Source organism: Cibotium barometz, chromosome 19 (genome assembly GCF_041138505.1).
Source record: "Cibotium barometz isolate CiBa-2024 chromosome 19, ASM4113850v1, whole genome shotgun sequence".
NCBI lineage: Eukaryota > Viridiplantae > Streptophyta > Polypodiopsida > Cyatheales > Cibotiaceae > Cibotium > Cibotium barometz.
In genome coordinates, this window is record NC_141064.1 from 13,621,163 (window position 1) to 13,647,510 (window position 26,348).

Here is a 26,348-nt window from a genome sequence, read left to right on the forward strand (position 1 = left end):
GTCTTTATTAAAAAAAGGTAGGAAATTTGATTTTATTGAAAGATTTTGTATTTTTCAGCCCAATTTCTTTAAAAAAAAAACGTATGATTCAAGTTTGACCCCTACATATTAGGGGCAGGGAAACCCAACATTTTTCTCCACATGGCCTTCTCCCATTGCACCACTCCTTAATGACTGTCATTAGGCTTGGGGCAAATTAAAGGGCCCAAGAAGACCCCAAACAAGTCCTAATGCCTTGGGTGACTGAACAATTGTATGTGCCTTTAACTCTGTGATTGCATTATCCTTAGCAAGCCTCTCCTCCTCCATAGGTCCAAGTTTCTCCTCTATACCATGTGCCTCTAAATCTCTAAGAAAGTAAAAGTTTGAAGAGCCTTCAATCTCCTCAAGTTCCTCCTCTTCACCTCTAAGAGGATATTTGAGAATGGAGAAGACTATAAATGCAGCAGCTTTGACCATTCTCCAAATCTCTAAGAAAGCAAAAGTTTGAAGAGCCTTCAATCTCCTCAAGTTCCTCCTCTTCACCTCTAAGAGGATATTTGAGAATGGAGAAAACTATAAATGCAACAGCTTTGACCATTCTCTTGCAACCTTTTGGATGAGAGGAGCATTCTGCATTTTCTACTAAAAACCTTTGAAGTTTGTACATACTACACCTCTTTGTAAATGTTTGTCTCTGGACAGAGGAGATTCCCATAGGGGCATGGACATGCTCCTTGTTATCAATCAAGATAGAAGACCCTGCAGTTTCCTCAAATTCATCAAAGTCCTCCTTGATAAATTGCATGGCATGATTAATAATCATTGAAACATCAATTTTTGGATTGAAAATATTCTTAGCAATTGGAAAGAAAGAGACCTCAATTCCACTTTCAATAAAAAAATCCAACATTCTCTCTGTAGGAGACACCTCTACTATCTCAGAAAGACCAGGAGCCTTGGGTGATGACTTAAACTTTTTTGTTGCTATAGGACCTACCTTTGGTGACTTTGTAAGCCTTCCACGTGTTTAGATACACTAGACTTTGATTGGGTATCTAGTGCACTAAGAGAAAGATGTGAAGACCTAGTAGTCTTTGTTGGAGAGCGTTGGAAAGCCCTCTCTTTTTGAAAACTTTAGACATGGATGGAGATACTTGTGAAGACTACAAACCAATAGGTGTTTTTGGTGAGGTAGACCTTTGAGTGAAAACTTTGAACCACCGGGATGGTGACCTTGGTGAGGCATGAGTTGGTGATGGGGAAGAAGCCATTCCAAAACGGTGCGATAACAGAGACCTTCAATTTCTATAAACCAAGCCTTCGTGCCATTGCGGATACATTGGAACAATGAAATGAGCGACAACGTTTATAGACAACATTTACATACCTTGTACAACAACAAATCACGGAAGGCCACGTGGAAGGTACCGTTGATGAAAAATCCAATAAGAACGGGCCACGTGTCACTAGCCATTGGAGATAACGAATGGAATTATGCCACATGTGTCCAGGTATATATAGAGATGTGAGACCACATTATTCATTTTTGACTTCCATAGAGCTCCGTCCTTATAAACATTATCTTGAGAAATATAAGGATGATTACAGATTCCTGAAAAGTCATCAAGTGACCACCTACATAATAAGAAATTATGTATGATGTATAAGCACGTCTGAGACCGTTCTAAGGCTCGGGGACGAACACTCCGACTCGAAAGAAAATTAAATGCACGAGAGTTTGAATGCTTTAGAAACCCCACACAAACACATCCAAATCTACAAGGAACCATGTAAAGCAAAATATATCCGTGATATCTCAAGGAAGGGATTTGAGTGATTCATTAGCGTAAGATAAACTTCTTCATATATAAGTCTTTTAGTACAATGGAAGGCTTGGGTAGACTATAGACTCACGTAGAGAGGTCTCCCTTATACATTGTGATTAACCTACACCCTAATAAGTCCTAAGGACACTTCGGAAGGTTTATGCCGATGAGACAAGAATTAAGATATGGATGAGATAATGAGCTAAGATCTCATAATTACTTCGTAACTCACTAAAGTTAGGAGTCTCTAGGAATTTGTTTAGGTACCTAGAATGCCTATGTGATCAAAATTGAGATGTGTATGGACTCTTGGTTAGATATCCGTTCGCATGTGAGCACATAAGAATACATGTAGAATACATAGAAATGATTATATGTGTATGTGATCAAGATGCACACTTGGTGGGATCACATGAATAAAGCATGTAGACGAGGTATAAGACACGTGCAAATTGACGTACATGTTGAAATGAGGACGCATAAGACCCGTGTGCGAACTGATGTACCTAATGTAGAGAAGAATCCATGTGTGAGATCCTTGAGAGTGGTTCGCTCATAAGACCCACACGTAAATAACGACCCACACGTAAATCATATAAGAATAGTTTGTGCACATAGAATACATAACCTAAATCATATAAAAAGGATCCAAACTCATAAGATTTATGTGCAAACACATAAAGTGCATGTGCGACCCACTTGAGAATGCTTCGTACATTCAAGACCCATGTGATGAGTGTAAATCACATAAGATTTTTGTGTAACCCCATGAAGTGATCTTCACATGATAAAGATATGCGTTCAAGACTCGAGGGAAAGATTCTTCCATAAGCCGCTCTAGCGTGACTCAATGGAATTAATTTATGTGTGACCCATACTTGGTAAATAGAAGTCCAGAAACTAGCCAGTAAGAGTATGGTGACCGAGACCTTGGAACGAATATAAGTGGATAATTCTAATGATGTAATGCTCGAGTCAAGAATAGAGGATTTTAGTATGCACACAAGAATGCTAGTTCAGAAAAAGGAATGGGTCTCTTGACAAGATTCCCCTCCAATAAAATTGAGAAAATTTGTATATTCTTGTTTTTAAAGGAATGCCTTATGCATGCCTGAAAAGCGTGACCCACTGTTGGTATGGAGGTACATGGCCTTTTTAATTCTGCATTGTAACCTCAATGGTGTGCCGAGGTAGCCTCGATGGTGTTCTGAGGCAGTAGGACTCATGATGGCGGTATCGCAGGAGCCTAATTTTTTCCGTGTGGGTTCATCCTGAGTGGTGAGCCATATGACGGCAATCGCTAGAGGCCAATGTCCCCGAGTGTTCTCTTGGTAAAATTGGTGGAGGCAGCCTTCTGAGTGAATGGGTTTGGTGGATGATCACACCATTCTAGCGGCTCATAGGTGGAGAGGTTCCGTAAAATCTTGTGAACCCAGATTATATTTGGTGGGATTTTTCCTCCACGATCATCCACAAGATCCTAACGGGATTGGTCATCGTCTGAGAGAGACCTAGTGAGAGGTCGTGCTTAGTGAACAAAGGTCTAATGGAATAGACCTGGCCTAAAGGAATTGGCCTTGTAATCTTCCGTTGGCAACTAGAGTAAATGGAGTGGTAGGGGTCTTACACATGGGATAATGTGGGATGCAGGGTTCGGGAAAGTTTTTTTAGGGAGAAGGAACCAAATCCTTTTCAACATTGAATGAGAAGGAAATCGCCATCTTTGAGAGGGATTTTTTTATGTAAAGTAAAAAAATATAACTAAAATATATAAAATCTGAAAGGGTTTTATTTCCTTCTCACCTAAAAATGAGAAGGATTTCACCCAAGTTGAACAAGTTCTAGGCTAAACTGAACCCGTCTTTTCCCGAACCCTGGTGGGATGGCTGGCTTCCACGTTATACCAATATGCCCCTTTTTTTTCTTAGCATTGTGTAGTAGAAAGAACGTCGATATACGATCGATGGAAATATGCAGATTATAAATGGGATATACACACCACAACACCACAATCACACTATCTTGATATAGCACTATCGTGATATAGCATAAGATTATAAATGGGATATATACACCACAACACCACAATCGCACTATCTTGATATAGCACTATCGTGATATAGCATATAGCACTATCCTGATATAGCATATAGCAAATCATGGAATAGCGTGTACAACTATCTCGATATAGCATATATGAGTATCATGGTATAGCATATAGAACTATCATGGCATATCATTATTATGATATAGCATATAGCACTATTGTGGTATAGCATATAGAACTATTGTGGTATAGAGGCATAGAGCATTACTGTGTTATAGCATATAGAACTATCGTGGCAACCCACGATCGTGGTATAGAACTATCATGGTATAGCATAATGATCATAATATCTATATATATGTTTAATAATATATTTAGCTAGAGTGCCTGGGCAGCAATTAGATTAATTAATTAATAAGAATGATGAAACCTAAGGTAGACCTTTAGGTTGGGTTGAGGGAATGAACATGAAGGAAAAACTATTAAGGAGGTTCAAGTGACGTGTAATAATTGTTTAAGTTTTTTTCATTATTTTTTTAAATTGTTGGATGGGACAATTATGAAGGCTTTGGAGAGTTTACCTTTTTTAAGTCCAGAGGTTTCCATGTGACCTATAAAAGTCATGCATGCCATTCCATGGTTGGGACAGTAGTGAGTGAGTGAGTGAGAGAGAGAGAGAGAGAGAGAGAGAGAGAGACGTGTCGAGATTTTGTGTATGTCAACGAGAGAAAAAAGCTCACCTCTGCATACTCCGTCAAAACAAAGAGAAAAGAGGAAGACAAAACACTTTTGTTTAATACTTTTCATAAACAAATAGGTGTGAACATGTGAGTTGTCTCTGCGAATTTGTTAGGGGGAGAGAAATGATGTGGCCAAAGAAGAGGAAGAGAGAGAGAGAGAGCGAGAGAGTGTGTGTGTGTGCACGCAACACGAAGATTTTTTTGAAAGGAAAATATGTCATCGCTGAAGAGAGTGTAAGGTTTAGTAAAACCTTAGATTTATATTTAAAAAATTATTTTCACTATGGTATGAACCTTAGTTTATACCATGGTCTATTCATCAATTAATAAACATGTGGTATGAGTAAATATGTGAGTATATTAGTGCAACCCATATATGAAAAGTGCAAAAGACCAGGTTAACATAAAAGAGACACTTAGCCTGGTGGAAATCTTTCAAAGTAAGTATGAGATAATTACTAGAATGTATACCATTTTTAGTGAATTGGTCACAAGGAAGCAAGAAGTTCATTGTCAGCATGTATAATGTAAGTGATCTAATACTTGGATTAGGACTTAGTGTGCTTCTCATTATCTCCACAAAATTGTGCATGAGTATGTGTGTGTGTGTGTGTGAGAGAAAAAAAAGGCCATACACAAGGCATGGCGGAGAGGTGGCACCATTCTCTCCTTAAATTTATAATCATAGGGAAACGTGCCCTTTCCCTGTTTAGTTTCAAAAAAAAAGTGGAGATAGTAAAAAGTGCACATAGTCTTAATCCAAGTATTAGATCACTCACTATTTAATGCTTCAAATGAGCTTTCTGCTTCCTTATTATCAATTCTTTACGTATGAGTGCTAGTGAATATATGTGTTTATGTAAGTATGCTTACATATATGTATCTATTTTAGAATCATAATATGCTTTGTTGAAAACGCAAGGCGCGCGCGCGCGCGTGCACACACACACACAAAGGGACGGAGGGGGAGAGAGAGAGGTGGAAGGAGGGGGGATTCGACACATTATAGGAAGGGGTAAAGCCCCCCTCCTACAAGAGAAAATATTTTTTATATTACATATTAGCTAGATAGATGCAAAGCCATGAGCCTTTCGTCTACTCAGAGTTGCCGCCCATGTTGAACCCTCTTACAAGGCGTTGCCATCCACATTCCTTGTAATGGCTTTTAGCCCTTATCTACGCTTACAAATCCTTATGTTTAACCTTCCAGACCTTGCACCACCAACGTGGTGTTAAGCATCACCAAGCACAATATCTTTTCCAAGAACCCCACAATCTCATCATCAACTACTCCTATGCTGCCCCACAGGCCTCTACAATGTAAATGAAGGTGCCCGTGTTTGGAGAGATGTCATCACGCTGCATCCGTTCAAAACGATTCAGTGCTTCCTCACCCTGCCTATGTTTGGAGAGACGTTGCATCACGTTGCATTTGTTCAAAACAATTCAGTGCTTCCTCACCCTTCCGATGTTTGGGATATCCTGTAACTAGTGTAAACTAAGAGACTATGAAGTTAGTTTCAACCTAAAAGGGACTTTTGTATGAAAGACCACATCTCTGGCTAAATATGTCGCCATGACGATTCCTATAGTTGACCAAAGAGCTCCATTATAACTCCAAAATCACCATTTTCAAGATGTCTACAAAAGACCCAATGGGTCTATGAGACCATAAGTGTTACAAAAGTGTGCCAAGTAAAGTGTGGTCATGAACATGAAAAAAATAAACACATAGAAACATAAACGTACTACATTAGCTCTATGTACAAAGGGACGGGGGAACAATGTATCGGTATATCCTCCTCATATAAGGTCATCCTTGAGATCCTGATGATATCACTGAAGGATGTCCTGGATCTATAACTCGCGAATGGAAGTTCGTAGGAGAGAATGTGGCCTATGTTGTCACCATGGTTGATGAAAATAATATTTTTTAAAATGTATTTCCTTTGTTGGGGGAGAGAGGAAAATAGAGAAATAAATAGAGAGAGAGAGAGAGAGAGAGAGAGAGAGAGAGAGAGAGAGAGAGAGAGAGAGAGAGAGAGAGAGAGAGAGAGAGAGAGAGAGAGAGAGAGAGATTAGAATTAGTCTTCAAAAATGTTCGTGTAAATTTTTTGATTATCATACTTAATTTTTCATTTTAAATTCATTTTCTTTGTTAATTTGTTTGAGAGAGAGAGAGAGAGAGAGAGAGAGAGAGAGAGAGAGAGAGAGAGAGAGAGAGAGAGAGAGAGAGAGAGAGAGAGAGAGAGAGAGAGAGAGAGTAGAATTCGTTTCTTATTTAAAAAAATTATATGAGAGTAGAATTCGTTTCTTATTTTAAAAAATTATTTTTGTTAATTTATCAATTATCATAATTGATTATTCTTTTTAAATCAATTTTACTTTGTTAATTCATTTGGGGGGAGAGAGAGAGAGAGAGAGAGAGAGAGAGAGAGAGAGAGAGAGAGAGAGAGAGAGAGAGAGAGAGAGAGAGAGAGAGAGAGAGACTTCGTTTTATAAACATATTTTTTTTGTTTGAAAAAAATGTTTTTAGTTATGTTTCAAGTGGTAAAAATGAGGAGGAAAGAAAGAGGAGAGAATAAATAAAGATGTGTGTGTGTGTGTGTGTGTGTGTGTGAGAGAGAGAGAGAGAGAGAGAGAGAGAGAGAGAGAGAGAGAGAGAGAGAGAGAGAGAGAGAGAGGGAAGGCAAATATGGAGAGGATATTGGTGGTTGACTTGTGTAGGTGAAGAGTGCATGGATGGAGATGGTTGGGCATTGATATGTTGATGGTTGGCTTCGTAGACGACATCAACATATCGGTTGACACAAAGACGATAAGGGTTTGAGCCATGAAGATGGGCCTCTCTTTGAGATTTGTAAAGGGTTCCTTTGTTTATGTGAAGAGGGGAGGTGAGAAGAGGTGAAGGGAGTAGGCTGATCACATGAAAGTCTATCTATCTACTATTATGCACCAGTTTACAATGCCAAAAAGAGGAAGAGAAAGGAGAGGTTTTGAAATAGCTTGACTCCAAGGCTTATGTAGGGAGGGTACGGTTTGTACAGTGAGCTTTCTTTTTGCATTGCCTTGACTTTCTTGGTATTTGTTGTTGACAGGAGGTGGAGGGGGCAAGGAAAGGTTACGATTGTGCTTGGACTTGGATCTAGATTTGCTCAAGGCAGGGGATGTATTTGCATTGCAATAAGGATTTTTAGGTTTAACATAAAGAGCATTATTGAGTGGCAAATTTTTAACGTTGTTTTGGACTTGAGGATATTCATCGTAGGAAATGTGTACGATGTTGACAGAGAAGGGTTACTTATGCAACAAAGAAGAGTTGCTTGTGTGAAACTAAAGTCGACGAGCAACAATGATGGTGAGAAGCTATGACCATAGATCTATAGATGAGGAGCTTTAGGGTTGCCTATTGTGGTGTGCTAAGCATAGCTCGACTTTATCGTCTCTCTTTTTTTAGATGTAGTGAATTTAGCCATGGATGAAGAAACCCTACCTTCACTTCCTGTTGGTGACGGTAGTTTTACTTAAGGGGTACTATCGCTCCCTTCACCTACTATGGTAGAGTGAAGAGCCATTATCACTACAACAGAATGAGGGCGTAGTAGCGAAAATAGCAACGTTTCTATAACTAGAGGGTAGTTGGATATCGAGCTATTTTTGTTGCTAAAAACATTGCTAAAAGCGCTGCACCAGCAGCGAAATTTTGTTGTTGAACAGTGAAATTTCATTGTTCAGCAGCGTTCACAGTAGCGATATTTCGTTGTTCACAGCACCGAAATTTTGCTGCTATGAACGTTACTGAACAACGAAATTTCGCTGCTAAAAGATTGCTGTTGAGCAGCGAAAATACTGTGCCAAAAAAAAAAGCTGGGGCAGACTGGGGCGTTTGTACAGGAAGTCTACACAGCACTCCCCAGTCTGCCCCAGCTTTAAAAAAAAAGGAATTAAAACAAGCACAATTTTACAATTTTATAACAAACATTTGAGCCCAAAATTTATTGTATTTCATAGTGTCAGGCCTTTATCCATATATATAACAAAAATATGAATGAAGGGGTGTGGCTAACTTGAATCCTCATTGGATTTCGACTTATCATCGTCTTCTTCCTCCTCCTCCTCTTCACTTCCTTCAACCGTTTCATACTCGTAATCAGGATCCTCCTCTTCCTCACCATCCTACATACATTCCATAAAGTGCAAGGTAAGAAAAGGCAATAAAATATAATTAGATGTAGATAAGAGAAGGATTAATTAGGCTCACTTACCTCATTTGGTTAAGTCCCCAAAACCCCCTCGTCCACACCTCGTGTACGCATCCATGCCCACAATTACAGACGAGGGGCTCTGTAGTATCCATAGTCATACTCCTCCTTTGTTGGGTCCTGCCTAACAACCTTCCTCTATAAAAAACAATTAATAAAATAAGAAACGAGTTCAAGAAAACAATAAAGTACAAAACAAAATGAAAAAGGAGAAGAAATGATTATTGAAATAGGTACCTACGAAACGAGCAATGAAGGAGGACTTTCCTCTCGAGCCAAAGTGTGAAGCCCCTCGCTTCCATAGTTGGGAAGCACTCACCGCCGCTTGTTGTTGGAAAGCATGTGGGTGCTTTCTCACGAAGCTTCGTGCATGCCTCCACTCCTCATTTGTACAAACCATGGGCTTCTCCAGATTGTTCTTTGATGCTCTCTTCATATTTGCTCTCTTATTAGAGAGAAAAAGCTTCATTCGCCTCTTTATCCACTCCTCGGAGAAGCAAAGACTCGCACGTTGAACAGGGAACTCCATCTTGAGAGCACATCAAGGACGTAAATCTTTGAAAGCTCATCTTGTGCTTTCCACTTTTTAAAGGAGTTCGTGAACTCCAGGTTTGCAAGTACATGCATGCGGTTCATGACTTACTTCCCTCGTACATTCATCTCATGAGGGCATCATCGGCATCCACGTTATATGGCAAGGTGCGTTGTGAAATGGGTCTCCCAGCAGGGACTCACTCATAATGTGTAGATGAAGAGCCCCCCTGCTGGGGAGACTCATTGTTTGGGACTCGGGGGGGGTCACTCGTATAAATATGTAAGTATCACGTGGGTTCAACAGAAGGACATTTTAAATATTTAAAACTTACAGAAACATATTTACAGAGGGGATTTATTTATTTTATTTTTAAAAAAAATTACAGATTTGAATAGGAAAGGATACATTATATTCACTAAAAAATCCACAAATAAGGGACTTTTTAAATAGGCCTTGAACGCACGTGATATAGAGGATTTACATATAGTGACCCCCCCCCCCCCCCCCCCCCCCCCGAGGTTTGGGAGACCTAGTGCTGCTTCTGCCCAACAGAAAAGCAACCTGCTTCCCCCCCACTGGAACATCTACTAGCCTCCCTAGACTCCCTACTACGTTATCCTCGTCGTGGTGAAGACGAATGTGAGGGAGTGCGGGTGGGTCTAGAAGTGAAAGGTGGTGTAGGCTCATCACAGCCATACCGTGATGGTCCTACGCCACTCGGACCTGCGCGTACCAAAGGCATGGACTGACCCAACTGGCCAAGTGGTGTCACTTAGCCAAGGGGGGTAGATTGTCCCCATGGCGTCACCTGGCCAAGGGGGTAGATTGCCCCCATGGCCTCGATTGACTCGATGGTAAGCCCGCTTACATATAAGATTAAACAATAAGACATATAGAATGCATGCAAGCTTTACTTTGTGTATGTGAAATATCACAAGTGATGGTACTATGAGAGAGTAAGCTGAGTCCAAGCCTATTGTCCATATCGTTCATTTATAATGTTTAGTAGATTTGCCACATCAGGGTCTTGTGATGGATCCATCGACGCTACCTGCGTATAAGCCCTTATGCGTAGACTTAACATAAACCCCTTATGCGTAGACTAAGCAAGCATAAGGCCTACACATAAGCCTATTGCATAATGCATATCAATGCATTCATGAGAGCTCATTTCTCACCAAGAATTCCATTAGGAACTCAATGGAGTCTTCTTGGGCCCTTTAATTTGGACGTTTAGTGAAATGCTTAAAATGCTAATCCATCTTTGACCAAGCCTAGAGGCCTAGTCCTAAAAAGCATATATTTGATTTTTCACAAAAACAAAAAAAAAGGAGATATTCTTAGATCTGGCCACCTAGGTGACTTTAAAGCTTTGTAATGGGCTGTCAGTCAGTTATCATAGCCTGCAGCAACCTTTTCGAACTCCAAACATTCCAAAAATTCGTCACTTTCTTCCCCCCTTTTTTGTGTGTACACCAGATCTCTTTCTCTCTCTAAATCTTCTCTCTAAAATGCCCTGCACTCCTTCTCCATGGAAAAAAGCATCTTTCTCTACTCCAAAAGCCATAGCTAGTAGATCTGTACTCCTAAATGAGCCTTCTCTCTCCAAACAACCCACAGTAGTAGCCATGGCTTGCACGGAAGAAGCTTACCATGAGCATTCTCTCTACAGTACTTGGTCCTCTCTCCATAGCTAGCAGGTCTGTACTCCTAAATGAGCCTTCTCTCTCCAAACCCACAGTAGTAGCCATGGCTTGCAAGGAAGAAGCTTACCAGGAGCATTCTTTCTACAATACTTGGTTCTCTCTCCAAACCCACAGTAGTAGCCATGACTTGCACAGAAGAACCTTTTCATGATGTATTCTCTCTCTATATTGCTTAGCAGCCATAGCTTGCACTAAAGAAGCTTCCCATGATGCATTGTCTCCTTTGCATTTTCGTCTCACCATTGCCAACCCTCTCTATGTTTCTTTGGCTCCCTTTCTGGCTTCTTTCTCTATCCACAATGCAGCTCTAGAGAAGCAACCCTCATCTCCATTCTTCCCATTATTTTTTGATACCATATCCTGCTCCTTCCACTCCTATTCAACCCAAGCTTACAAGCCTACTTTCTTGTAGATGGCACTACAAGACATCACCAATAAGCCTTCTAAGATCCGCCTTCAGGTTGATTTGGAGACAGAATACGCAACCCTACGCAGTAGGCATGTTGCACCCAATATTTCATACGATCAGCTTCGAATGCAAGGAGCAAAGGCCATTGATCTTTGGATTGATGGAAATCTTTATCCACCAGATCCAATATCTGGTGTCCCTCCACCATTCAAAAGCATTACAAGTTTTCTTAAGTTTGTTGGTGATGGTTTCAATGGGCTTCTTGGCTATTGTAGGAGATTACACATGTTGTGGCTAGATGAGGCAGCTGAAAAGAGGCAAACACAATTTGCCTTCGACCAGCTTCAAGCGGCATCGACTAAGCAGATCAATAGTTTGATGCAGAGGATTAAAGAGCTCTTAGAGGAGCTTGAGGTGCAGAAGAATAATCTAGCGGATCGTGTGCGCACAATAAATCAATTTACCGATAATTATGTTCGTCTTCAACACTCCACTCGTAATCTTCGGCGTCGTGTTCACCATTTCACTCACCTTCCCATTGGATATCACGCAAGGCAAAGAAAACGTAAAGCTGTTGGGTTACTTTCTAAGACAGCAGGCGCATGCAAGAGGCGTAAACAAACAACTAGGTAAAATTTTTTGTAGGAATTATAGCAGCTTTGAGAAGCAATTAATGAATAAAGCATCTCTCATGGGTGACTCTTGGGATTGTAGGGCTTGTGCAACAGCTATACTAGGATGTAACAACGCTGAGGACAATGTTAATGCCTCCCTTCTTCAGCATGTCCTTCAGGAGAAGGATATCATGGAAATGATAACAGGTTCTGGTAACGATAAGCTGCGGGAGACCCTTCGTCAACATTTCTTGAAGGAAATCAAAGAAATTGTCACACCCAAAGAGATGCTTGATATATGTGACTCAGCAGGTATTAGCCAGAAAGGTTACAGAGCAATGTACAGGTCAATCACTTTAGGGTTGCGAGCAAAGGGAGTTATGCAATCCTTGCTTCCAACACTTTATAGCTTACAGATGGCAAAGAAGTGTGCTAATGGTGATATTGCATCCATGTTCGAGGGTGGGCATCCATGTTCGAGGGTGGGTACAAGTGGGTGGAGGATATTATGCCAATGCCAACAATCAAACCCTTTGAATACAATGCATATAACAATGTCTACATTGACATGGAAGTGCTACAAAAAGCAATGATTCAGTACTATGGCCTCACACTTGAAGAGACAGGTGGAAATGCCGTGTTTGTCTTGAAGCTGGATGAATGTCAAGTGGTTAAAGGTCAAAGAGTGGAGCGTGTTAGTTTAACCTTGATGATCCGAGCACTTAGAAGAAAGCCTTTAGAGACCCAAGAGTTGGATGCACCTGAAGACAGCAACAATAGGGGTCAAGGGCATAAGCAAGACTACTACGGCATTCAATCAGAGAAGAACATCTGGTGGCAAGCAGCATGGGTCCTCCCAAAAGAGAACCATGATACCTTGAGGTGGTATTTTGAACAGTCTGGCATTCAACATGTCGTCTCTTGTCAGGTCAATGGTCAAAAGCTTGATGTTCTCGGAATAGGCTGCTTTAACGTTGAATGGCACTTGGGTGGCGATCTAAAAACCTTAAAGTATATGTTGGGTTGTAAAACAGGTGCGAATACTATATTCTCATGTGTTTACTGTTGTCATTCCAAGACAGCAGTAGACTCAAGAGTAAAAGGGAAACAACCTAGCAAAGGCAAAAGTCAAAAAACAGGTGGGTGCAAAAAAAGCAATCGTTTTTTATGCTGAACAGAGGAAAGGATCAAAGGTATGGCATAATGGCATATTAAGTTGTGACCAGAGCAAGCCACCTAGTCGTGACCAGGAGGACAATGCTTGGAACCCAATCTTGGAAATTCCACCATGTCAAGTGCATGTGTGCACATTACATGCAAGACTCAGGATTTTGGATAAGCTATTGATGCTCCACATAAACTATGTCTGGAACATGGAGCCCGAAGATCGACGAGAAGAGTCAATACGTGCACTAGAGGGTGTACTTTCCTCTATGGGATTACATGCTGGAGCAGTGGTCTTGACAAAGGATAGAAAATCAAACCCTACACAAGACAACCCTAATAAAATTTGCATGGGTGGATCAAAGGCAAGACACTTGCTATCAAACCACTTGGGTTCTCATAGCCACACTGACTTTGAAATTTGGAAGAAGATATGTGATGTCACAACATATCGAGGAAATGATGCCAGGCTTGGCCTAAAACGTGCACATGTATGGGAGGTGTGTAATAAAATGGTCGATCTTCTAGAGTGACCTCACCTGGATGACCATGGTATTGAGGCACTTAAACAAGCCACTTGTAGATTTACAGAAGAAATGGTCGAGGCATGGGGAGAAACACACATTACTCACTACATGGTAATGTTGTATTTCTTGTGTCCTTGTAGTATGTTCTTCATAATGTTTGTTGACTTTTTGTAATTTTCTATGCAGCATATATTGTATGCACATGGGCCATACTTTCTCGATAGATATGGCTCTTTAGCACTTTGGAGCAATCAAGGCATGGAGAAATCACATTACCAAGCAAAGGCCGTGTATTTTAAGGGCACTCGCCATGGTGGTGGCAAAGTCAAGAGTAATGCACTCCATGAAATGTTCAACTGGTTCTATCGTGTTCTGGTTGGCAAAAAAAGGCAGAAAACTCATGGTAATTTGTCTCTTAGGCGTCAAATAATAAAAACTGTTAATGCAAGAAGAACTGAAGGATACAACAGATCAAATGCTAGGGAGAGACTACGGCAGTGGGTAGCAAGCAAGCGTCGGTGTGGTTCCTCATGGGCTTAAACTCTCTGATTATAATCTTTTTGTGTTTTTAAATTTTCTAAAAGTTTTAAAAAATTATATTTATAGACATATTTAAGTCATTTTTCATTTATAGCCACCACATTTCAATTTCTTCTTTGTGCTCTACTCTCTCTTGCCCTCCCACTATCTCTTGCACTCGTACATACCTAGGCCATGCCAGAAGAACAGGAGCAAGACTTGCGGTTTTTCGATCAACTCGGCCCACTACCTGCTACAGCAAAAAGGACAAGTCTACCTATCGTAACAGAGCAAGAGGCAAAGGAGATGAGAGAAGAAGAGCGCAGGAAGGAGGCCGAAGAAGCCCAACGCAGGAAGGAAGCTGAAGAAGCAGAGCCTAGTAGAGAAGCAGAAGAAGAGCAGCGCCGAAAAGAAGCCGAGGAAGGTCAAGGGCAACCACCGGAGATTGTTATTGAGGCCGACACCCTAGAACAGCTAGAGGTTATCTTACAGAACAGGGAGGTCGAGCTCTTGTCCTATGGCATCACGAAAGATACCATTGACAAAGAGTTTGCTCTTGTGAGGGCAGCTTGGGAGACAGAAATGCAAAAGAGACAGCAGCCCAAAGAGGACGCAAGGAGGGCAAGCCAAGCACAGCCACAAGCAGCCACAACATCCAGACGTCCAGTCAAGAAGTGTGGTAAAAGAATGGAGGGCAAGTTTCGGGACCAACAAGAAGAGGAAGAGCGTGCACAAAAGAAAAAGAAGTTTAGGTCTGAACGACCACTGTGGGAGAATCAAAGACCACCACCGCCTCCACTAGTTACAAAGAAGAAGAGAAAATGGAGGCCAGGGACAGTCGCGCTACGAGAGATTAGGAAATATCAGAAAAGCACAGATCTTCTCATCCCCAAGGCACCATTCTCTCGACTGGTGAGAGAAACAATGGAAAAATATTTTGACAGGGTTGACCGCATACAGAGCACATCTGTTGAAGCTCTTCAAGAAGCTGCTGAAGATATTGTAGTTTCTGTTTTTGAAGACTCAGTGCTGGCTATGGTACATGCCAAGAGAGTTACTTTGAAGCCTGTAGATATGTCCCTAGCCCTACGTCTGTTAGAGCGTAGCCTTCTACCTCAATAGGCTAACCCACTTTGTAATTCTCCCCACAAAATTTGTAATGTTCCCAAATTCCTTTGTAGCATTTTCACACATTAATGAAAGCTTTTTGAGTTGTGTTACATTCTTTGTTGAGTCTATTTTTTTTGTATGCTCAGTGCCAATGAACATTTCATTTAAAAAATATAAAAGCACTATACACACAGGAAAAAACACACACAAATACACACACACACACACACACACACACACAATAATATATATACACACACAAACATATATACACACATATATATATACATATACAAATATATATACATATACACATATATATATATATATATGTACACACACACACACACATATATATATATTTTTATATATACAAAAAAGGTAGATCCTGTAAAGTCACCTAGAGACCCTTATAGAGTGCCTTATGAGCCTCAAGGCCAAAAAAATAAAAAAAATAAAAAAAATGCCATGTGCGCTACGGCGCGTTAATCGCTAGTTTGACCAGGTCAAAATGTCGATTTACGCGCCGTAGCGCACATGGCATTTTTTTTATTTTTATTTTGATATCTTTGGTCTAGTGAGGCTCATAAGACCCTTTAGGTGCCCTAACAGCCCCAAAATCTTATATATTTATATAAGATAAGTTGCATCGTAATCCAATTCCACTTCTCGTACTGTTTGATGTTCCAGTGCCCATCCTCATCTTGACCACTGCTACAAGAGAGAGATTGAATACTGATCGGAGGCCTTCGAGCTCTAGATGAAGACATCAGATGTATATATTAGAGAGATTATAAACCTTGATGGCAAAGGAAAATAGAATGGTGAGAAGAAAACTTAGACTAGGGAGATGTACAAAAGAGAAGGAGTTGTAGAGCAAGTTCCAAGGGCTTGGCTGTGCTATTACTGCACTTTGAAAGAGGATATTAGAGGGGGTGAGAGGAGACAATGAGTAAGATTATGAGAGCCAAAGCATTTGCAACTCAAGCTTCCATAGCTTGGCTCCACTGTTACACTCTGTAAAAGGAGGTTGGACAAGGTAGAAGGATGAAGTAAGGAAATGTAAGTGAGGATCAAACTTCCATAGCTTCTGAGAGGAGGTTGCAGATCAAGCTTCCATAGCTAAGCTCTGCTGTTACACTCTGTAAAAGGAGGTTGGACAAGGAAGAAGGATGAAGTAAGGAAATGTAAGTGAGGATCAAACTTCCATAGCTTCTGAGAGGAGGTTGCAGATCAAGCTTCCATAGCTAAGCTCTGCTGTTACACTCTGTAAAAGGACGCTGGACAAGGAAGAAGGATGAAGGAAGGAAATGTAAGTGAGGATCAAACTTCCATAGCTTCTAAGAGGAGGTTGCAGATCAAGCTTCCATAGCTATAGATCTAGGTTTCTGAGTGAAGAGAGAGGTAGATCAAGAGGTAGATAGATTAAAAGAAGTAGTCTAGAGAGTGAAAAACGCCCTGCTATGAGAAAGGGGGAAGAGAGAGCGTTTTGGAGGGAACGTGGGAGAGAGGGATATTCATTGATGGGTGCCTTCACAAAGACAAAAAAAAAGGAGAGGTACAATTATATGGCCTGAAGACACATGATTGGCACAAGATATTACAGGTATATAAATATTCGCTTATTCATCTCCACTTTATGATACATAATTTGTAGGCTCATATACTAACTTTTTTTAATATGCATAGTTTATTCTTCCAATTTCTATAGCTGGTTGTGGAGACAAGAAGGTGAGAGAGACTATTTACAAAATGGGAAACTTGGTGAGGTATGAAGCTTCTCTTCAATTCACTAGCGCATGAGAATATCAAATATGCAATATAGCTTAGCTAGTGAATTGAATAGTACACATGATTGCTATGTATGTAGGTACATATCCTTAAAGGAGATAGATCCTACATACATTAAGATGGTTTCCTCAATGCTATTCAGGAAGTGTGTATGATGGAGGATAACTTTCCTAGAACATTTCTCGCTAGCCAATTGCATCTTGTGTGCATTGAAAAGATGCAGGGGGGAAGAGAGCTTGAGCTCTTGCAAGCACACACACACACTCACAAAACCCTAATAGAGAACACACAAGGTGAGAGGCTGAAAATCTTCTTCTTCTCTACTCAACACTCAACACACCATATACAAGAATAAGAGTACACACAATATGAAAGGTACTCAACCAATACATACACGGGTTCTCTATAGTGTGAACCCGACTAAATGAGCTGGCGCTATAACTATGCCAGTCTCTAGAATGGCTGTCACACAGCCTGTCATCCCACTGGCCGCATATCACCCAAGATCTCACCAACCATGCCAGTGGTGTAAGTGCGGGGCCTATCCCCCAGGCGGGTCATCAGTGTCCACCGCCTCACTAGAGCTCGATATCTCAACACTCCCCCTCGAGCTCAACTCCATCTCATGTACACCAAGCGAAGCTCTGAATCTGCGGAGCTTCTATGTACCCAATGCTTTGGTGAAGATGTCAGCTACCTGATCCTCTGTGCTGACATAAACAAGGTCGTGTCCCGCCAAGACCTTCTCTCTGACGAAGTGGTAGTGGACCTCTATATGCTTCGTACGAGCATGAAAGACTGGGTTCCTGGCCAACTGTATACTACTAATGTTGTCACAGAAAATGACAACTTGTCTATCCACTGATAGACCCAAATCTGCAAGTAGCTTTCTCAACCAAGCTACCTCACATGCTGCCATAGCAGCTCCTGTGTACTCGGCCTCTGTACTCGATAGAGCAACCGTAGGCTGCTTCTTGCTGCTCCAAGTCACAGCAGCACTCCCCAAAGAAAACATGAATCCACTGGTAGATCTTCTGTCTGATATACTACCAGCCCAATCAGCATCTGTGTACCCATGTACACATATCTCTGTCCCAGTCTCATAGAATAGTCCACAATGCAAAGTAGACCTCACATACCTCAGTATGCGTCTCACTGCATCCAAATGCGGTTTCCGTGGAACCTGCATAAACTGACTCACCAACCCAACAGCATAGCTCAAATCTGGTCTGGTGATCGTCATGTAGATCAAACTTCCTACTATGCGTCTGTACATAGTAGGATCCTCCAAGATCTCTCCTGAATCTGCACTCAATTTGCCATTCTGATCCAATGGCACAGAAATAGGCTTACAGCCTGTCATACCATACTTGGACAACATGTCCAAGCCATACTGTCTCTGCAGTAATCCAATACCATGTGGTGACCTAATCACCTCAATGCCCAAGAAATATCTGAGCTCCCCCATATCCTTCATCTCGAACTTCTGTCTAAGCAAGATCTTTACATCAAAGATCTCTGCATCATGGTCCCCCGTAATGATCAAGTCATCTACATAGATGACAACAAGCACAACCCCTCTATCACCATGTCTCACATACAATGAGAAATGTGCATTGGCTACATGAAAGCCAATAGTGACAAGATATTCAGAAATCTTGTCAGACCATGCTCTTGGTGCTTGCTTTAAGCCATACAAGGCTTTCTTCAACCTGCAAACATGCTCGGGGTGACCCACATCCTCATATCCAGGTGGCTGCAACATATACACCTCGTCTTGCAAATCCCCATGCAAGAATGCATTCTTTACATCCATCTGATGTAAAGACCATTGATTTGACGCAGCCACTGCTATCACAACTCTCACCGTTGCCATCTTGGCAACTGGGCTGAAAGTTTCCTCATAATCAATCCCATATGTCTGCGCATATCCTTTGGCTACCAATCTAGCCTTGTACCTGTTTATGCTTCCATCACTGTTATGTTTAACTTTGTACACCCACTTGCATCCAATGGCTTTCTTGCCTTCAGGCAATTGCACTAAATCCCAAGTTTCATTTCCATATAGTGCATCCATCTCCTCATCCATAGCTTTCTCCCAATGCACATTTCCAACAGCCTCATCAATGCATGTGGGCTCAACAACCTGCACAACCTTTGCCATATATGCATAGTGATGTGCCACATAACCATCATATGTAAATCTCTGCACAGGGTTCTTCACTCTCCCTGATCTTCGCAGCTTTTCATTCATGGCTTCGATAGCCTTCTTTACACCAGGTGTTCTCATAGCTGGGATCCCAAGCTCCTCATCAAGACTCATATCTAAGCCACTAGACTCTCCATCAACATGAGAATGCCCTGCAGAAATGTCAGGCATACCAAGGGGCTCAACCACTTTCTCTTTTCCTTTACGTGATGTACTAATCACATTTGCAGGGCTGGTATTGTGACGCAGCTTGCCACTCCATGGTCTATCAACAGACCCGCTAGATGAGGACTCTCCTGGTCCACTCAAAGACTGTGATTGCTGACCAGCATTCTGTGCAACCACACTTCCACTCAAATCAGCCCCAACAGGTTCTTTTTCAACAGCATACCAGCTGCTCATCTCATCAAAAACAACATCCCTGCTTACCCTCAACTCACGTGTAGTAGGGTTATAACACCTGTATCCCTTTTGCTCAAGGGAGTATCCAATAAACACACATTTTTCAGCTTTCGGATCCAGCTTAGTTCTCAGCTCATCTGGCACATGCACATATGCAATGCATCCAGATGAGACAAATCTGGTTTTCTGCCAGTAAACCTCTCCTCTGGAGTTACATCATGTATGGCTGCAGTTGGAGTCCTGTTCATGATGTATACTGCTGTAGAAACAGCCTCAGCCCAATAGCAATGCGGCATATTCTTCTCTTCCATCAATGCTCGCGCAATCTCAGCAATGTGCCTGTTTTTCCGCCCAGCAACTCCATTTTGCTGCGGAGTGTATCTGCATGTGTACTGTCTCCGAATACCATTCTTCTTCAAAAATTCAGAGAACTCATTGAAGTATTCTCCCCCTCCATCTGACCTTAGGCACTTGACATATTTCCCTGTTTGCTTTTCAACCAAAACTCTGAAATTCTGAAAGTGAGTGAACACCTTACTCTTCTCTTTCATGAAGTATACCCACACTTTCCTTGTGTGGTCATCAATGAAAGTGACATAGTACCTGCAGCCTCCCATAGACACGGTCTTCGTAGGACCCCATACATCTGAATGCACAACATCTAGTGCATTTCTGCTCACATATCTGTTACGTGGAAACACATGCTTTGTTTGCTTCCCAAATTGGCATGCTTCACATATTTTCTGCATACCTTCCACTTTAAATTTTGGCAGCCCTGTCACAATTCCTTTTGTCTGCATAGACTTCAATCTTTGCACATTTACATGTCCAATTCTTTTATGCCATATGTCTGTGTCTGCAACAACTCCTGAACCATTTGCAAACATCGCAGCACTCATTTCAGGCATGTCTACATTCAATGTAAACATTCTGCCCACTCTGTTGCCTTTTGCAACCAACCTGCACTTGTCTTTGAAATCTTCAACATAACACCCATCAGGGTTAAACCGAACCTGCAAACCCTGCTCAATCATCTGGCCAACTGAAACCAGATTCTTTGTTATGTTCGGTACATGAAGTACATCTGCAAGGTACTTCACTTTGCCATCCTGCATAGACAATGGCACATCTCCAACGTGGGCAATTGGATGAGCAGTGTCATCCCCTGTTTCCACAAAACCTGGTCTTTCCGGGTTTTTCATCTCCTTGAACCACTCTCCATGACTCGTCATGTGGTTCGAAGCGCCTGAATCCACATACCATACATTATCTTTTTGTGCTGCATCAACATTTTCAGACATGGCATTCACGACATGCTGCATAACAAACAACCTTTCATTATCCTCATTATTTCTGCTTGAGGATGCATAGTTGTTTTGCTGCACTTTCCCATTTTGCATGTCAGCCTGCTTCTTATAACATTCTGACTGCACATGTCCAGGCTTACCATAATAATAGCATTCACGTGCATCATTATATTGCCTTTGCCAATTTCCACGGCCTCTTTGACTCCCCCTGCCTCTGAATTTACCTCTTCCACCTGCGTGTTGTTGTTGATTCTGGGACTGTTGCTGCTGCTGCTGCTGGCCATAATTCTGATTACCTGTTCGGCCACCACCTTGACCGCGTCCACGGCCTCCTCTACCTCGTCCTCTTCCTGAACTCGTGTAGAAGGCCTGTTGCTCTGAACTGTTTTTGCTTTGTGAAGACTGTTGGTCTTTACCCAAGCTCTTCTCTTCGATATTCAGCATAGACACCAAATCTGTAAAGTTGGAAATGTTTTCCCGAGTCTGAATAGACGTCTTGAACGCCTTGTATTGTGGCCCGAGACCACGTAGACAGACTTCCACCTTGTCATCATCATCTACTGACACACCAATAGATGCAAGGGATTCCACAATACCCTTTATCTTCAGCGCATAGTCATTCACAGACATGCTCTTTTTCTCCACAGTATGAAGTTCATTCTTCAACTGTATCTTGCGTGCCTTAGTATTTGTTTCATAAAGCTTTACCAAGGTGTCCTACGCCTCCTTGGGGGACTTGGCATCCTGAATATGCCCAATCATGGTGTCCTGTATACTAATGGAAAGCCAATACATAACCTTCCTGGCTCCTCGGTTCCAGTCTTTAAACTCTTTCACATCTGCAGCAGTCGGATTTATATCCGGTATCTCTGGTGCCTCTTCATGTTCACCTTCTATGTAGTCCCAATAGCCTTTTCCCATCAGGAAATTCGTCAACTTGAACCTCCAAGCATGGAAGTTATTCTTATCCAGCTTCTCAGCCACAATCTGTGTTATGCCATCATTAGACATCTTGCCAAACACACAATTTCACCAGAAACTGCACTCTGGTTTTTCCTGCACAAATGCTGTATTTTCTGCAGCGGTACTGTAGTACTCTCAAATGTCACAACTAGTGACTTCAATGCACATACATACACCCAATGGCAACTGTAGACCTCTTTGCAGCACCCACAGTGTCTGCACAGTCAATCTGTCTTCCTGCAGTTCTTAAAACAGAGTTCTGCAGAGAATCGATGACTTGCCCGCAGTGCTCGAAATTGCCTGCTTTCTGAAAAACAGAGGTCCAGACGCGCCCGAAACGCGTTTTCGGCCCGAAAAGTTCAGTCCGTAGGACGCCCGGAAAGTTCAGTCCGTAGGACTGTATAGTTGCCCTATAGCTTTACTCCCGCGAAGAAAGCTCCTCAATCAGAGATCGTTGCCGGTGCCTCCCGTAGAGCTCCCGACAAGGGTGTAGTCACCAACACAATAGGGAAGAGTAGTTGCAGCTCTTTCCCTCGTACCGCTTCCTGTGGTTCTCTTGCTTGCAGCTCAGCCCTTAGCACGAACCAGGCTCTGATACCATGAAAAGATGCAGGGGGGAAGAGAGCTTGAGCTCTTGCAAGCACACACACACACTCACAAAACCCTAATAGAGAACACACAAGGTGAGAGGCTGAAAATCTTCTTCTTCTCTACTCAACACTCAACACACCATATACAAGAATAAGAGTACACACAATATGAAAGGTACTCAACCAATACATACACGGGTTCTCTATAGTGTGAACCCGACTAAATGAGCTGGCGCTATAACTATGCCAGTCTCTAGAATGGCTGTCACACAGCCTGTCATCCCACTGGCCGCATATCACCCAAGATCTCACCAACCATGCCAGTGGTGTAAGTGCGGGGCCTATCCCCCAGGCGGGTCATCATCAGTGTCCACCGCCTCACTAGAGCTCGATATCTCAACATGCATTTGGTTGATGAAGTGGCGTTGTGTGGTGTTGTTCATGTTCGATGGATGTTTTTCCTTAAAAGGTTCATGAAAAACTTAAAAGACTTTATGAGACAAAGAGAAAGGCCAGAAGCAAGCATGAAAGAGGGATGGTTGATACAAGAGTCTCTTGTGTATATCCTCTAGGGGTGCACCTCAAAAAATGTAAGTCTACCACGTGCGATCATTAGGTGGGGTTTTTTTAATCCAAAATATTGGGTAAATTTACAGAAATATAATTACAAGAGGGGTATTTTAATTGTACTTTCGAAAAAAACCCGTAAGTCTATAAAGAAAAAGGGGTAGTTTTATTAGCTCAAAATTCACAGATAAGGGGTTTTTTAAATACCCCTTGAACGCACGTCGTAGGAGGGGCTTCCATATAGTGCACCCCCCGAGTGTATATCTCAAAACATCTATCTCGCATAGATCCTTCCAAGCCATGATTGTGGAACAATGAGAAGGATGACCGACTAATCACTAATGTGCCTCACGAAAAAGGAATGCAATGAAGACTGAATGAAGCATTATGCCACAAGGTGAATACATTCTGCATTCGAAATAGTCACATCATAGGAGAAGTGGATTGGGAGATACAAGGATGCAACCAATAGACGAAAGGATAAGAGAAGAGCTTTCAGAGTAAATAGATGCTTGCCATTCCCGCCCAACTTGGAACCTCTACCAAAAGTAATCAATATAGAATGGCTTCGTATGGCAATATCAATGGCATCGCAAAACGAAGAGATGATTATAAGAGAAGAGCATGAGTATGCAAGAGGATGTGACTCTCAAGTAAGTACATTCTTTATCTCTCCCTCATGTATATACCTTTTTTTAAAATGCACTATATACTAAATGTCACGCTTTTGTTTAATGTTAGTACAAACTATATAATGCAATATTATCAGAGGAAAGATACCTTCGCACACAGAGCGTGTGGATTCTTAAAAAAATACATTTGATTGTGGTGTGATGGTAACTTTTGAGCAAGAAAGTCGAGTTAGTACACATGACACCAATGTCATAGAGGACAATCTTGAGTATTGTGGAACTATTCAAGATATTCTTAAGGTTGGATTTAGAGCATTTAGTCTATTCATCTTTGAATGGTTCAACATGATATATAGAGGTGCTCAAGCAACCAAAGAAACATCCAAATGGGTTCTTTCAAATTGATTCCACCAATTTTTGGAATGATGAGAAAGATACTTTCGTGCTACCTCAACACTGTCAACATGTTAGTAACCCAACAAATCCCAAAATAAATATTGATGTAGTATAGTAAAAGTGTAACCCCTTTGCTTTGTGATATTAGGTTGTGTTTCACACGATCGAATTGATCCAAAGTGGTGGTATGTTATACAAGTTTTTCCTCGTTCAAAACATATCTTTCAAGATCAAGATGTGGAGCTCGCATTAGGACATTTCAAAGATCATTTGGATGGCCTTTTAGAGGAGAGAGAAAATAGAGCGCAACCAATGAGGAAGAAGCAAACGTAACATTGAAAAATAGCTTAATTCATTGAAACATTTTTAAAAATAGTCACGTTCACATTCAATGAGGGTATCTTTTCAAAAAACGATCAAGTACACATTCAATGCGGGTATCTTTTTCAAATGAGGTAGAGTTACTTTATTAAATACGGCTTACATCATCATTAGATAAGAAAAAGCACTTCGAAGCTAAACTTTATAGACACTTGAGTCTATACATTTCTTCTGACGGTATTTTGATGTAGAATTTTATGCTTTTGACATCACCAATGTGTCTAGAGCGACCAGAAACCCCCAAAAGGACTTTTGAATCACTTAAATTGGACACCTGGAGACGCAAAAACGACCAAAATAAGGGGAGAAGAGGCTCCTGCGATTTGGCACGCATAGAGGCCTCCATGCCAAATAGTAGCGTTTTTTCGCCTACTGAGTAGCATTATAATGCTGTTATTATCGATGCTCAACATCAAAATATCGCTGTTCAGCAACAACATCTCAAAACACGATTGACTGTGTGTAACGAACAGCAACAACCCACTCCCAGCGTGAAAGAAGGAGAACATGATCAAGTTGATCGAAATAACCCGCTTCACAAAATCACCAAAGCTGAACGCATCATATGTGTAGGTGTGTAATCCAAGGCATGTGGACTTTTTTTTTTTGGGTAGTTTACAGTCATTATATGGATAGCTGTACTAGATTCAGAATATTCCTTAAAGCCTACATTCTGCTTTATTTTTTGTCCAGTTTTCATAGATCTCAGAGTCTTACATTGGCTAATAGTTGAAGACTAGGAGAAAGGCCCTACGTTGGAGAAAGTAAAAGGCGAGCATGGCTATGTTTACTGGGTAATCATCTTTGTTGCGTTTTCACGGGGTTCACCTCAAAAAAACTTAGTGTACCACGTGCGATCAAAAGGAGGGGTATTTTAATTCAAATTTTGGAAAAAATTTAACAGGATTACAATAACAGGAGGGCTATTTTAACTCAACTTCAAAAAAAAAATCTTTTAGTTCATAAGTAAAGTGGGGTGGTTTTATTGGGAGAAAAATTTCAGTTAAGGGTTTTTTTAAATGCCTCTTGAACGCACGTGATACATGTGATTTTTTAGAAGTGCACCCCCCGAGGTTGCATTCTGGATTATCTCACTTCAATGATCGTAATCTCAATGATACTAATAACGTAATTGATTGTGATTGCTCATAGTTTTTGTGTGTACCTATCACGCAGGAGACAATAACTATAGCACGTAGCGTTATGGAGAACTTTAACCAAAGGACTGAAAACTTCTTTGATCCCTATGAAGTAAGCTGAATTATGCTTGAAGGCAGTGGTAAATAAATCAATCAAATACATATCCTTAATCTTTTAAACGGATCTTGTGGTAGCTTCCTACAAATGTTTTTTACACGTTTAAAAACTTTGATTGTTATCTGCGTTTAGCATTCCATGACAACTAAGTGATAATGATTAAGAGCATTAACGTAGGTTATTGGGACATAATTAGAGATTACAATATGTGTTTGTATGTGTGTCAGTTATTCATTGGTGTTTTCAACAAGTATGTCACGATTCTTACATGCATGTACATGTATTCTCATGGTCACACATATATTCACTCATCATAGCGAAGCACAAAAGTTATTCCGAGCATTAAATTGTTAGTGATCTAATACTTGCATTCAGACTATGTAGACTTTTTCTTATCTTCACTTTTATTTTT